Raw genomic sequence first — 12693 nt, 5'->3', positions numbered from 1 at the left:
AGCTCTCTTGGCACTAAGATGAACATGCTGAGTCCTCACAGGGACAGATGGATTCAATGACAGCAATACTGCATAGAGGCTTTTATTAATAGCCTTTATTTTTAGCCTAGCATATGCTATTCTTGTATAAATGTTTAATCGTTTTGGAAACTTACTAAGTATTTTATCTCTTATAATATCCTATTGGAAAAAGTTCCAGTTTAATTATATATTACTCTATAAAAGATCACAATGGTATAGTGACCTCTGAGTGTCCCAGATGAAAGAGTGCTAGCTTGTATGTCAGCCTGAGTCTTCCTAATCCTATTATAGAGATCATGGCTTATAAAAGAAGATGAGACAGTAAAATGGAAATTAAATCTGTAAATTTATCAATGGAATGAACATAAAATTAAATTACATGTAATGTATTCACACACACACACACACACACACACACACACACACCCAGAATATCATTTTTAATCATGACATTGATGGCAATATGATATGGAATATCATTTTTAATCATGACATTGATGGCAATATGACATGGTTCCTCTTCATAATTGTTTACAATACTTTATGACAGCCTATAATATAAAAATTCCTTATCATGGAGAATATACTAATTATGAAATATAAATTAAAATAAAGTCTAAACAAATACAGGTAACCAATTATTTCAGACTTTGTATCTTTTTTAAGCTTTTATTTATCCTCTTTGGAATGCCTCTTTGACTATTTTCCCAAGCAAGTTAAATTGCAGGATGACCCAGATGTTATTTTTAAATGTATCAATATTATCCAGGGAGCTAATTTCTAATTCTAGTTCAAGAAAATTAACTTTCTATTTTTTATAAGTCCCTTTTGATCTTTTATATAATTTGGGGTTTGAAATAGATGATTCCAGTGCTTTTCATCTTTAAAAATTCTGTAAATATATGAATCTAAATATAATGGCTTCTATTAATATCCAGAAAAAAATTAAACATGATTAACATGCTGCTTATAACTTTCAAAATTCATGCAAAGATTTCATTATATAAATTACAGATCATCCCCAAAATGCTTTTAAATAAACTTTTATTAAAGAATCATTTATATGGATAATATGTGTACAAATCTTAATTATACAGCTTGGTGAATATTTACAAAGATTGAAAGAATATCCCCTACCTAACAATCCTCCAGATAAAGAAATAGAACATTACCACTGTCAGAGAATCCTTCCTTGTGCCAAATTATAGTCATTTATCCACATAATAATAGGTTGAAAATAAATTTCCCTTAAATAGATTTTAAAATATAGAAGGAGAAAGGACAACATGAAATTCTCTTGTACTAAAATACTAAATATTAGGATAAATTAATAATCACAATTAAGAAAGTGAAATGTTGAGTTAGAGTTTGAATGTGCATAGTTTGTATTAAGTTGATGTCATGAAATCAGTTCAGTTGTTGATATTAGCATACCTTTATATCAACAATATTTATAAAAACAAATACAATGTAAATAAATTAAATAAACCAAAAAGGAAGGTAGAGAGGAAGAAATAATATTTGAAATATAATAAAAGCAAAAACAAAACCGTTGCAGTCCTGAGGACTTGACGATTAAGTGGCTACTCTCCAGGGTCTTGGGACCAAGGAACAATGATTGTACATCAAAGTTAAAAATAGGGAAATGTGTTAGTCTGCTCAAACGGCTATAACAAAATACCAGAGACTAGGTGGCTTATAAATAGGAGAAATTTATTTCTTACAGTACCAGGGAGGCTGGTAGTCCCAGATCAGCATGCCAGCAAGGGAGGATGAGGGCCCACTTTTGGAGTGCAGACTTCTCCTTGCATGTGGGAAGGGATGAGGTAGCTCTATGGGGTCTCTTTTATAAGGACACTAATCATTTATGAGGGCTCCATTCTCGTGACCTAATCCTATCCCCACATCCCAAATGCCCCACCTCCTAAAACCATCACATTGGGGATTAGTACTTCAATGTATGAATTTTGGGAGGATGCAAACATTCAACCTATAGACAGAAACATGTCATACAGAACTTGAACAGCCCAAGCTAAGGCTATCACCACTTTAAGAATTTTACCAAATTATATGTGTTTATGTATGTATATATCACATTGTATGTGTACATATTTGGGAGAGACGAAGGAGTACTTAACAATGTGTATGAAAAGAGGAGTTTACAAAGGCACATTATATGTCCTTCATATAATTACAATGTTATGAGTCAATACAAACCAAACAAAACTCTCATCATTTACTTTCTCATCATTTAGTTTACCCTGTCTATAACGAGAAAATATGCTGGGCCAGGCAAGTGATCCATTTAATTGTATTTCTCATTATCAACCAAGACATCTTCTTTCTGAATTTATATATGTATTTAATAATGTTTTTAAGCCTTGTCACCATCAACATCAGAATATTAACAAAAATAATTTTTAAACATTCAAAGGTGGTTGATATCACAAGGTAAATGCCTCATTGTAGGACAATTCAGACTTACTAACAACTTTCTAAAATTTCACCTGAAGTGCCTTACATTTATATTCAAATCTCTTTATAAACTGGGGAGTGAAAGAGAAAGAAAAGGATGTCTTTGAAAGCAGAAAAAAAAAAAAAACACATTAGAAAAGGCTATTTAAAAATGAAGACATATATCTAATACTATATCAATTATCTTTTTGGTATAAGATATTTGAGATTAAAACAAAGGTTAAGTAGGCAAAAGGATAAGAAAAAAATCATAAGAGATCCAGTATCTTATGGTCTAGGGCACATTATAAAAGGTGAGCTGCATCTAAGATCAAAATATTGGTATGATACAATAGTGAGAGTAAAAATAATTTAATTGGACATTAGGAAGGAAAGAAGAAATAGAGTTTCTTTTCTACTGAAATATAATAAAAGCAAAAACAAAACCGTTGCAGTCCTGAGGACTTGACCATTAAGTGGCTACTCTCCAGGGTCCTGGGACCAAGGAATAATGATTGTACATCAAAGTTAAAAATAGGGAAATGTGTTAGTCTACTCAAAATGCTATAACAAAATACCAGAGACTAGGTATTTTGGTATTTTATAATACCGAAAGTGTTGCTGCAGTCCACTGAGATTATCAAAATTTCTTTATAATTTGTAATCATTACTGCTTTAAGGTACTTGATAATTCAAGGTAATAAATGGTGATAAAAAAATGGAGTCTTTGAAACATCTAACACCTGGAAAGAGGGATATAAGGGAAAGAGGTCTGTTTTTACTGTAGGTAAGTATTTTTTTTTAAGTGGGGGTTTTTCTCTTTTCTTTTCTTTTTTCCCCTAAGACTCTCTTCCATCTAAGTTCTGAGATTTTTAACTTGTTCCTCTACCCACTATCTACTTGTTCCTATTACCTTTACACAACATTTTCTAAAAGTTTTAAGTTTGAGAGTGTGGGTGCCTGAGAGTGCTTTAATTTTTATAGTAAATTGGAAATTGTTCATTGATGTGGGAAAGGCAAAAGAAAAAAAAATTCCTTACTGCCTACAGCCCATTGCCAAGTCCTTTAAACAGGTAGAGTGACCTTCCTCTAGGAACTTCAGCTGCCTCGATGCTGACACTTTGCTAAGGACAAAAGGCAATCTTAGCTTAACATTATCCTGACCCCCCAGGATCCTGTAAGTCTATTTTAACACATAAAAATTCCTTTGGAAACTTCCTTTATCTCTAACCCCCAAGATATATGTTAGCAATCATCCTCCAAACATATGGCCCACTGATAACAAAGCTGAAGGGTCCCATGACTAATGTTTTACTAGATAATAATAAATGACTTTTCCTAACAATAGCTAGCCCCCTCAATGTCCTGCAAACTTTGCTTCCAAAATTCCTTAGAGATTTATGCTATCCCAATCCCCTCCCAACTTGAAAGTATATAATGGGCCACTCCTCACAACCCCAGTACAGCTCTTTCTGCCCACAGGTCCTGTCCCCCTGCTTTAATAAAACCACCTTTTTGCACAAAGATGTCTCAAGAGTTCTTTCTTGACCATTCGCTCGGAACCCCAACATTTCCACATCATTCACTATCATTATTATTGTAGATATTTTGAGTTAGGTTGTTCAAATAAAGTTTCAGTTAAATAGTCACGCTCATAGAATCAGAGTAGAATGGTGGTTGCCAGGGGCTGGCAGTGGGGGAGGAAGACAAGGGGAGGTGCTGGTTAAAGGGTACATAGCTTCAGTTATGCAAGATAGATAAATTCTGGAGATCTACTATACAGCACAGTGTCTGTAGCTAACAATATTTTATTCTATATTTAAATTTTGCTAAGAGTAGATTTTATGTTAAATGTCCTTAACACATACAGGTAACAAAAGTGAGCAAGAGGAGAGTTTTGGAGGTGATGGCTATGTTTATGGTTTTGATGGTGGTAATAATTTCACACGTACACACTTAACCCCAGACTCATCAAGCTGTATACATTAAATATGTACAGGCTTTGACACACCAATTATACTTCAATAAAGTAGTTAAAAAATAATGTATTTCACTCATTCTCGGGCTTTAGGTCTGCTTTCAACTTTTGCAGTGCTTTCTTGGATCTAATAACTTTCCCTGTAAGTGGAGATCCCAGATCCAGGCACTCTTCCCTGCCATTCTGAGGGGATCAGATGTACTTTACCCATATGTTTTATAGCTTCATGTGAATAGACTGGTGTTATCCATCAAGCGTCACAGATGCCTTGCACAATTCCTGAGACTCATTTTTGATCCTATAAAAATGGTAGAGGATTAGGTAGACTTTAAGTAAATATACATTTTCTGAAGGAGAAAAAAGGATCAGAATTCCAACTGAAACATAAGTCAAGGGGTCCATGAATGGCTCACTCAGTTAAGCATCTGATTCTTGAACTTAGCTCAGGTCTTGATCTCAGGGTCATGAGTTCAAGCCCCGTGTTTGGCGTAGAGTTTAATTAAAAAAAGAAAGAAAGAAAGAAAGAAAATCATAATGAAGAGAAAATACACTTACAGTACAGTACTGTACTTATTGAAAAAAAATCTGTTTGTAAGTGGACCTGCACAGTTCAAACCTGTGTTGTTCAAGGATCAACAAACACATATACTTTATACAAATGATCATATGATAATAAATAAGAACAATAGAATAAAACACTACAACCATGTAAAATCAACTATAACATGAAACAAATGATCTTTCTAAAAAATTACATTTAGTACAGTAACAAGGGTACAGAAAACCCTAATAAAATGACCATTATCTTATACCATTACTCCATTCTATTGCACAGGTTTTCTTATATACCTTCTTATTCTAATTTGACTCTTTTTTTTAGATTTTATTTTTAATTAATCTTCACACCCAACATGGGCTAGAACCTACAACCCAGAGATCAAGAGTCCCATGCTCCACAGACTGAGCCTGCCAGACACCCCTAACTGGACTCTTGAGGTAAGTTTAAAAACCTGCATGCTTTTGTTAAAACTTGTCTGCTTAAGAACCTGTTTAACTGTCATATATATGTATGAAAATATATACTTTAAATTACAAATTTAAGAAATCCTTGGCTTACTAGAACTATGCTGTGATTAGATATCACTATTAATATTTACAAAAATGTGTGGAATAGAAGCGATCTTGATATTATTTTTCGTCTTTTTATTAACGGTATGTGGGAGAGTCATTTCTGTACAGAACTAATGGAACTATCTGAATTTATCTATAATTCAGAATGATAAACATAATGACAACTGAAACATTTCAATATACCTTTAGCGCATATATACAGATTTTAGACACACATATATATGAATTTTAATGAGTTGCTGCTTAAGTGGAATACAAATACATTCACCCATTCAAATATAAACATTAAAAAAAGAGGAAACCAAATGGCATTTGATTCATCAATAGCAGAGTGATATAAACGGGAAAAGGAAGAAGAGTAATAATGAGTCTTCGATATATTCAAGTGAAAAGGAATAATACTCTCTCATAACCAGGCCTAATATTCCCATATCCTAAAGGAATCCAATTCTTAGGAACAGGCTGTCAATTCGAAGCTTTAATATGGGGGTAATTACAGTGTTACATTAATATTTCTACATACTTATCATTGCATCAGTATCTCTTCATAGTTTTTTAGTTAATGGGTATATTCAACTTAGCTGTAGAAATACTTTATGTACAGAAATTTACTGCTGACATGTAATTTTGCACGATGATTACAGAACAATCTGAGACAACATGATGGGCTGGAACTAACAGTTCAGAAGAAAAAAAGACAAATTGAAATCTTCTGATACTTATTAACTGAGTGAGATTAATTGAGTGAGACTACTAAATCCCCTAACCTTTCAGAATGCTAGTATTGCCATCTAGAAATGGAAATAATAATACTCCTGTCTCAAAAACAGGTAGTGATTATTAAAATAGAATGTTTGTATTTAAAATAACACACTCATACAAAACACTATAAATAGGATTTTACTAGTAGTTTAAAAATGTTTTCCCTCTATTCTCTCTCTCCCTCTCTATCTCTCTCACACACAGACACCTAAAAAAGCCACAGTATTTCTTTGGTAAAATTATTTTACATTTAATAATAAAATGGTTGATTTTGGGGCGCCTGGGTGGCTCAGTCGTTAAGCGTCTGCCTTAGGCTCAGGTCATGATCCCAGGGTCCTGGGATCGAGCCCCGCATCGGGCTCCCTGCTCTGCAGGAAGCCTGCTTCTCCCTCTCCCACTCCCCCTGCTTGTGTTCCCTCTCTCGCGGTGTCTCTCTCTGTCAAATAAATAAAATCTTTAAAAAAATAAAATAAAATAAAATAAAATGGTTGATTTTAATTTTCCTGTGAGTATCAGGGTTAGAGATGATTCCTAATAATTAATTCAACTACTTCAGACACATCCTTTTCTCAGGAACACAAAGCCTTCCCCAGGAAAATGCTTCCTGTGTTCCACAAGTTTACTTCCTTACATCCTTTAGGTCTTTATTCAAATGTCAGTTTCTCTGTGAGGCCATTATGGACTATTTTATCTAAAGTCTTAAATGTACATAATAATGTACATTGTACATATGTACAAATGTACATAATTTTTAGCATTTTTCCCTTTAACACTGCATATCGCAATCCAACATATTATTTATTTTAATCATTTTTATATTCATTTTCCCCTCCCTTTTCCTCTTCCTAAATATAAGTTTTATATTAGCAGGGATTTCCTTTTGATTTTTTCCCTGCTTTTTTCCAGCACCCATAACAGCATGTTACACAGGATAAGTGTTAAGTGAGTATGTACTGGATGAATAAATAATACATTATTCTTTATATACTGAGCCATAAGAAAGAAAAAAAATCTGGCAATTCAGAAGATATTCTAAAGACTATTAACTCTCATTTTGATTCTAATAGAGAAATTTTGTCACATTGATAATCAAAATTTCGGATACATATATGAATTGACAGAGAGAGGAAAGATAGAGACCCAGAGACGTTTAAAAAGTATCCTGACCTTCATTTCTGAACAAGAGGGATTTACAGGGTTTGGATTTACTCTCCTTCCTGAAACAAACAAAACAGACAAAATAAGTGAAACAATGGTTTGCAAGGCACTGGGCATCAAGAGACGAAGGACAGTGATCCCTGAGAGGCAAGAAATAAACAAGGGAAGTCATACAATTGCCATAGTGAATTGCCTTTGAGATATTTTGAGTCGCAGCACAAATGGGGCAAGCCCAGGCAGATCCCAGCAGACGACTGGACTTCAAAAAGCAGGCTGAGGGTGCAGGGTGACAAAGGAGGCTAGATCATGCAAGGAGGAGCACAAACAGAATGGCATGGAGAACCTGTGGGGAGATGGGCAGGCAAATCCCTAGTAGCTGAGTACTCATCAGTTCATTCATGTATGGGAAATATGCGGGGAAACAACAGTATGGTTTCTTGTGAAGCAAACCAACTGCAAAACTAAATGGACAAATCCAAAATTAAAACAGGAAATTTCAATTTTTCTTTTTCAATAAATGGCATGTCAGGGGAAATCAGAAATGAAATCCTGAAATCAATGAATTTGTCCTGACATTTTTAGAACACTTTGTCCACCAACAGAATGCACATTTTTTTCCAACAATATTTAGAGTCATACTCTAGTCATACTCATCAGAAAAAAAAAAAGTACATGATGGTGGTAATACAAATGTTGGGAGGAGAGAAAGTGTGAGATTCTTATATACAGAGTGGTATAATTTCACTTGAAGGTAAATGGTAATACATTAAAGATATATACTATAAACCCTTAAGCAACAAAGTGATAGGAAGGAACATTTGGTTTTATTTTTCCTGATTATGATGTATACATATGTCAAAATATATCAAATTGTTTAATTTAACTATATTCACTATTATCTGTTGCTATACCTCAGGAAAGGTTTTTTGTTTTAGTGTACGTTTTAGAAACTCACATGTGGGGACACCTACGTGGCTCAGTCCGTTGAGTATCCAACTCTTGATTTTGGCTGAGGTTATGATCTCAGGGCATAGAGACTGAACCCTGCATCAGGCTCCATGCTGGGCTTGGAGCCTGCTTGAGAGTCTCTCTCTCTCTCTCTCTCCCTCTGCCCCTCCCCCCAGCACCTCCCCAACTTGTGTGTGCTCTCTCTCTAAAAAAGAAAGAAAAGAAAGGAGACTTACATGTGTACTGGCGTAGTAAAACTTGTGAACACTTCTTGTTATAAAGTTAGTTTAGCCAAAGATCCTTCTTCTACTCTTTGGGCTCTGAATAAACTATTAAAGATTTGCCAACTGACTAAATTCTAGTTATTTTCTTTTTTTTTTTTTAAATGTTTTATTTATTTATTCATGAGAGTCAGAGAGAGAGAAAGAGAGGCAGAGGCAGAGGAAGAAGCAGGCTCCCCGCCTAGCAGGGAGCCCGATGCGGGACTCGATCCCAGGACCCTGGGATCATGACCTGAGCCGAAGGCAGACGCTTAACCATCTGAGCCACCCAGGTGCCCTAAATTCTAGTTATTTTCACTTCCAATAAGATAATTTCCTGGGTGTATTCCCAAAAGCCTTTTGAAAAAAGGTAGCTTTCATGCTGTGAATGAATTTGGAATTTACCAAGTCTCAAGCATTAAATCAAAAGAAAATGGAACACAAAAACAGGTCAACTTTCCTTTCTGTGTAACAGAAACATAAATTTGGAAGTTTGTACTATAGAATTTCCTTTACCAAGGCACATTGTACTTACTGAGGAGAGTTATGAACCTTACATATTTTTTCAAAGAGAAATTTATGTGACAATTAGTTATTGCCCCCTAATCAGTTTATATACATAGACATATATAATAAGGCATGTAGTGTGCACATAGATAAGCATTTGTATGTACACATTGTTTTTATACATCTGCATATACATGCATGTGTATATATTTCATAGAATAAAGATATGAGTGTCCCACTTCTCTTTTCTGCAGAGTGAGTGATCATGGTGGTGGTGACTGCTATAATGAAACACTCATTTCTCCAGCTCTTGGGAGTGTTGTCCACTGTGACGGCTTACAACTGAGTCCTTCTCCAAGAGTTATTCTCAGGCTTGCCCAAAGTTCTACTCTCTGGGGTAGCCTATGTGAAATGACCCGTTGATGTGACAACCCTGGACACCTTCACTCAGTTAGGTACTCCTTTGAAGGCCATTCCAACCTCCGAATTTATGACATCCTCTGATCCCTTCACCCTTGATGGGTAGTGATCCTGAGATTACTTCTCAGTAAAGTTCCTATAGGCAAATTTCCATCTAACCCTATGTTTGTCAGGACCAATTTAAGAAAACGCTCTGAATCATTATTTCTTTAGTTGTATTTAATATGCTGGAAATTTTAATGATTATAATTTTAATTTCTAACAGATATTTTTAGTGTACCTTATCACTTTTTGTCATTCCTTTTTTTTTTTACGTTTTCAACTTTTGCTTGTATTTGACAATTCAGATTTCTGGAACATGGAAGCCTTCTTAATTAAACCAAGAAATAGGTGAAGTCCACTCTGTAAATATTTATACTTTCTTTTTAAGCCCAAGCAAGTCCTGCCAGAAAGTTGGATGACTTTTTTTTTTTTTTTTTTTTTTGCAGCGGGTGGGGAGGGGGTGGTTTCTCCCTAACACATTCCAGTGTAATTGCAGCCCTTCTAGGGTTCTGATTTTATTTGATAGTCTCAGTCACAGAACCCCAAACTGTGCTCTTACAAGGCCCGTCCTGATTGTTTAAAATAGCATTCTATGGGCTTATTTCCTGATGCTTCAGGTACGTCAGTGGCTTCAGAGTTTCATGGCAGTCTGGTCACTCACCGTCTTTCTCTCTACCCACCCCCCACCCCACCCTACATGTTTCCTTATTTTCCTTCAGCCATAGCTGAGCATGAAAAATGAATGTTTGCTGGGTGGTATCCAACATATTTTAGCATTGGCTAAAAAGGATTTTGAACATATCTGCTCTGAGATATTACAAATAAAGTCTTTAAAACATCTTTAACAGAGACTAACGATTTCTAAGATATACATGAGAAAATGATGCTTAACTGCTATGGTGCTAAAGAGATAGATAAGGAGACATTTCCCTGTAACTATATATTTGCATGAACAATATTGATTTACCAAACTGTGTATCCTTCAGTAAAGATGACATATGTACAAAAAAATAATGTTCTTTTGAAAATAATACTCTTTTTTAAAAAAAATAATTCTCTTGGGGCGCCTAGCTGGCTCAGTTGGTGGAACATGTAATTCAATCTCAGAGTTGTAAATTTGAGCCCCACATTGGGTGTAGAAATTACTTAAAAATAAAATCTAAGCACAGGGGCCTGGGTGGCTCAGTCAGTTGAATGTCTGACTCTTGATTTTGCCTCAGGTCATGATCTCAGGGTGGAAAGATGGAGCCCTGCTTCAGGCTCTGCATTCTGGGTGTGGAGTCTGCTTGGGTTTCTCTCTCTCTCTTCTGCCCCTCCCCCTGCTCACACATACATTCTCTCTCTCAAATAAATAAATAAAACCTTAAAAAAATAAAAAATAATATCTAAATAAAATAAAATATTAAAAAAGCATTATCTTTTTTTGTACTGTCAGATTTTTAAATAACTCTTAGTTCTTAATAACTATTAAATTGTGACATTGTTTCTAATATTGTTTAATTCAACTGTTTCAATATCTTTCATTACTTCCTTTGATTATATTATCAGAATTATAATTACTGGGTCAAAGTGTATGAAACTCATTGATAGGCTAGAATAACGTAGTATTCTCTGGCTCTGAAATCTCACTGAGCTAGATTCGAATCCCTACTTTGTCAAGAGTTGTGTCAAGTTATTTTTTAACCTTCAGTTTGTTAATCACTAAAACATGGATAATAACAGAGCATATGTAACAGAATTGTTGATATTACCTGGAATAATGGAAGTAAATGTTTAGCAGAGTAAGAATGCAGTGCATATTGTTGTCATTACTGCAATCTGTTCTTTTGGTGGGCTGACACATGAGTGGCAGTGGAAAGGTTATAATAAGACTTTTATAGTGATTCTTAAAAAAGATTTATTTATTTATTTGAGAGAGAGAGAAAACATACACATGCTAGCAGGGGGAGGGGCAGAGGGAGAGAGAGAACCTCAAGCAGACTCCCCGCTGAGCACAGAGCCCAACACAGGGCTCAATCCCATGACCTGGGACCACCACCCAAGCCAAAACCAAGAGTTAGACTCTCAGCTGACTGAGCCACCCAGCTGTCTCTATAGTGATGACTTACTTGTTGAATCTTAATAAGTTACTTCTATTTATGCTGATAAACTGTACACCCAGAATTCTGCCATTCAATTTTAAAGATTTCACTATCACATATTTTTAATTTTATTAAAGATGGATAATTCATCAGTTCTTATTTGTGTTTATGGAGGTCACCATTATTCAAATGCCTTCCTATTCCTCTATTAAGCCTGTATTCACCAATTGTAAAGCAGTGTAGGAAATATATTGAATATTTGAAGCGGTAGCATTCAGTCACTTTCTGTTGATAGTCATGGAAGAACAAACTTAATTCTAATGTGGATCAGTGGAAAACTCTCCTTGGTCCAGCAGCCACAAGTATAAGCCTTGTTAAACACTTTACCAAGTCACATATTGTCCTCAGAGTAATCAGGCTAATTGATTCCTGTAAAACATTTGTGAATTATTTGTCACTTCATACATTCATATGACAGATTTATTTTCCTAATGCTGTCAGTTGAAAAACAATTAGGTTGCATATATAAATATTAAAACAGCACCTTTTAATAATGCCAACGAGGTAACACATATCAAACAATGGCAGAGGTTCATCATGAAGCATTTTGAGTGATGGGAGTAATATGTTACTAATGATACCAGTGGCACAGGGGAAAGAAATCAGCTAGGCTTAGCCAAAGCAGTTGATTAATAGATATGAATAATGCCTTTGATACCCATGAGGTCTAATGGATATCATTATAGAAATGATTGACTTGTTATCAGCCACAAGCATTTATGTTCTCCAAATCATGGTAAAGGTCAAAAAGCACCATTTAGTTTGATTCATTTTATTAACCAGAAGGTTTTGAGTTTTATAAAGGTCTCCCCATCTGATAGTATTCTTGTGATAATTCGATGTAAATGTAAATATAACATTTGAAAATTAA

The sequence above is a fragment of the Halichoerus grypus genome, chromosome 12 (assembly GCF_964656455.1).
Source record: "Halichoerus grypus chromosome 12, mHalGry1.hap1.1, whole genome shotgun sequence".
Lineage (NCBI taxonomy): Eukaryota > Metazoa > Chordata > Mammalia > Carnivora > Phocidae > Halichoerus > Halichoerus grypus.
This window is presented reverse-complemented; position numbering follows the sequence as displayed.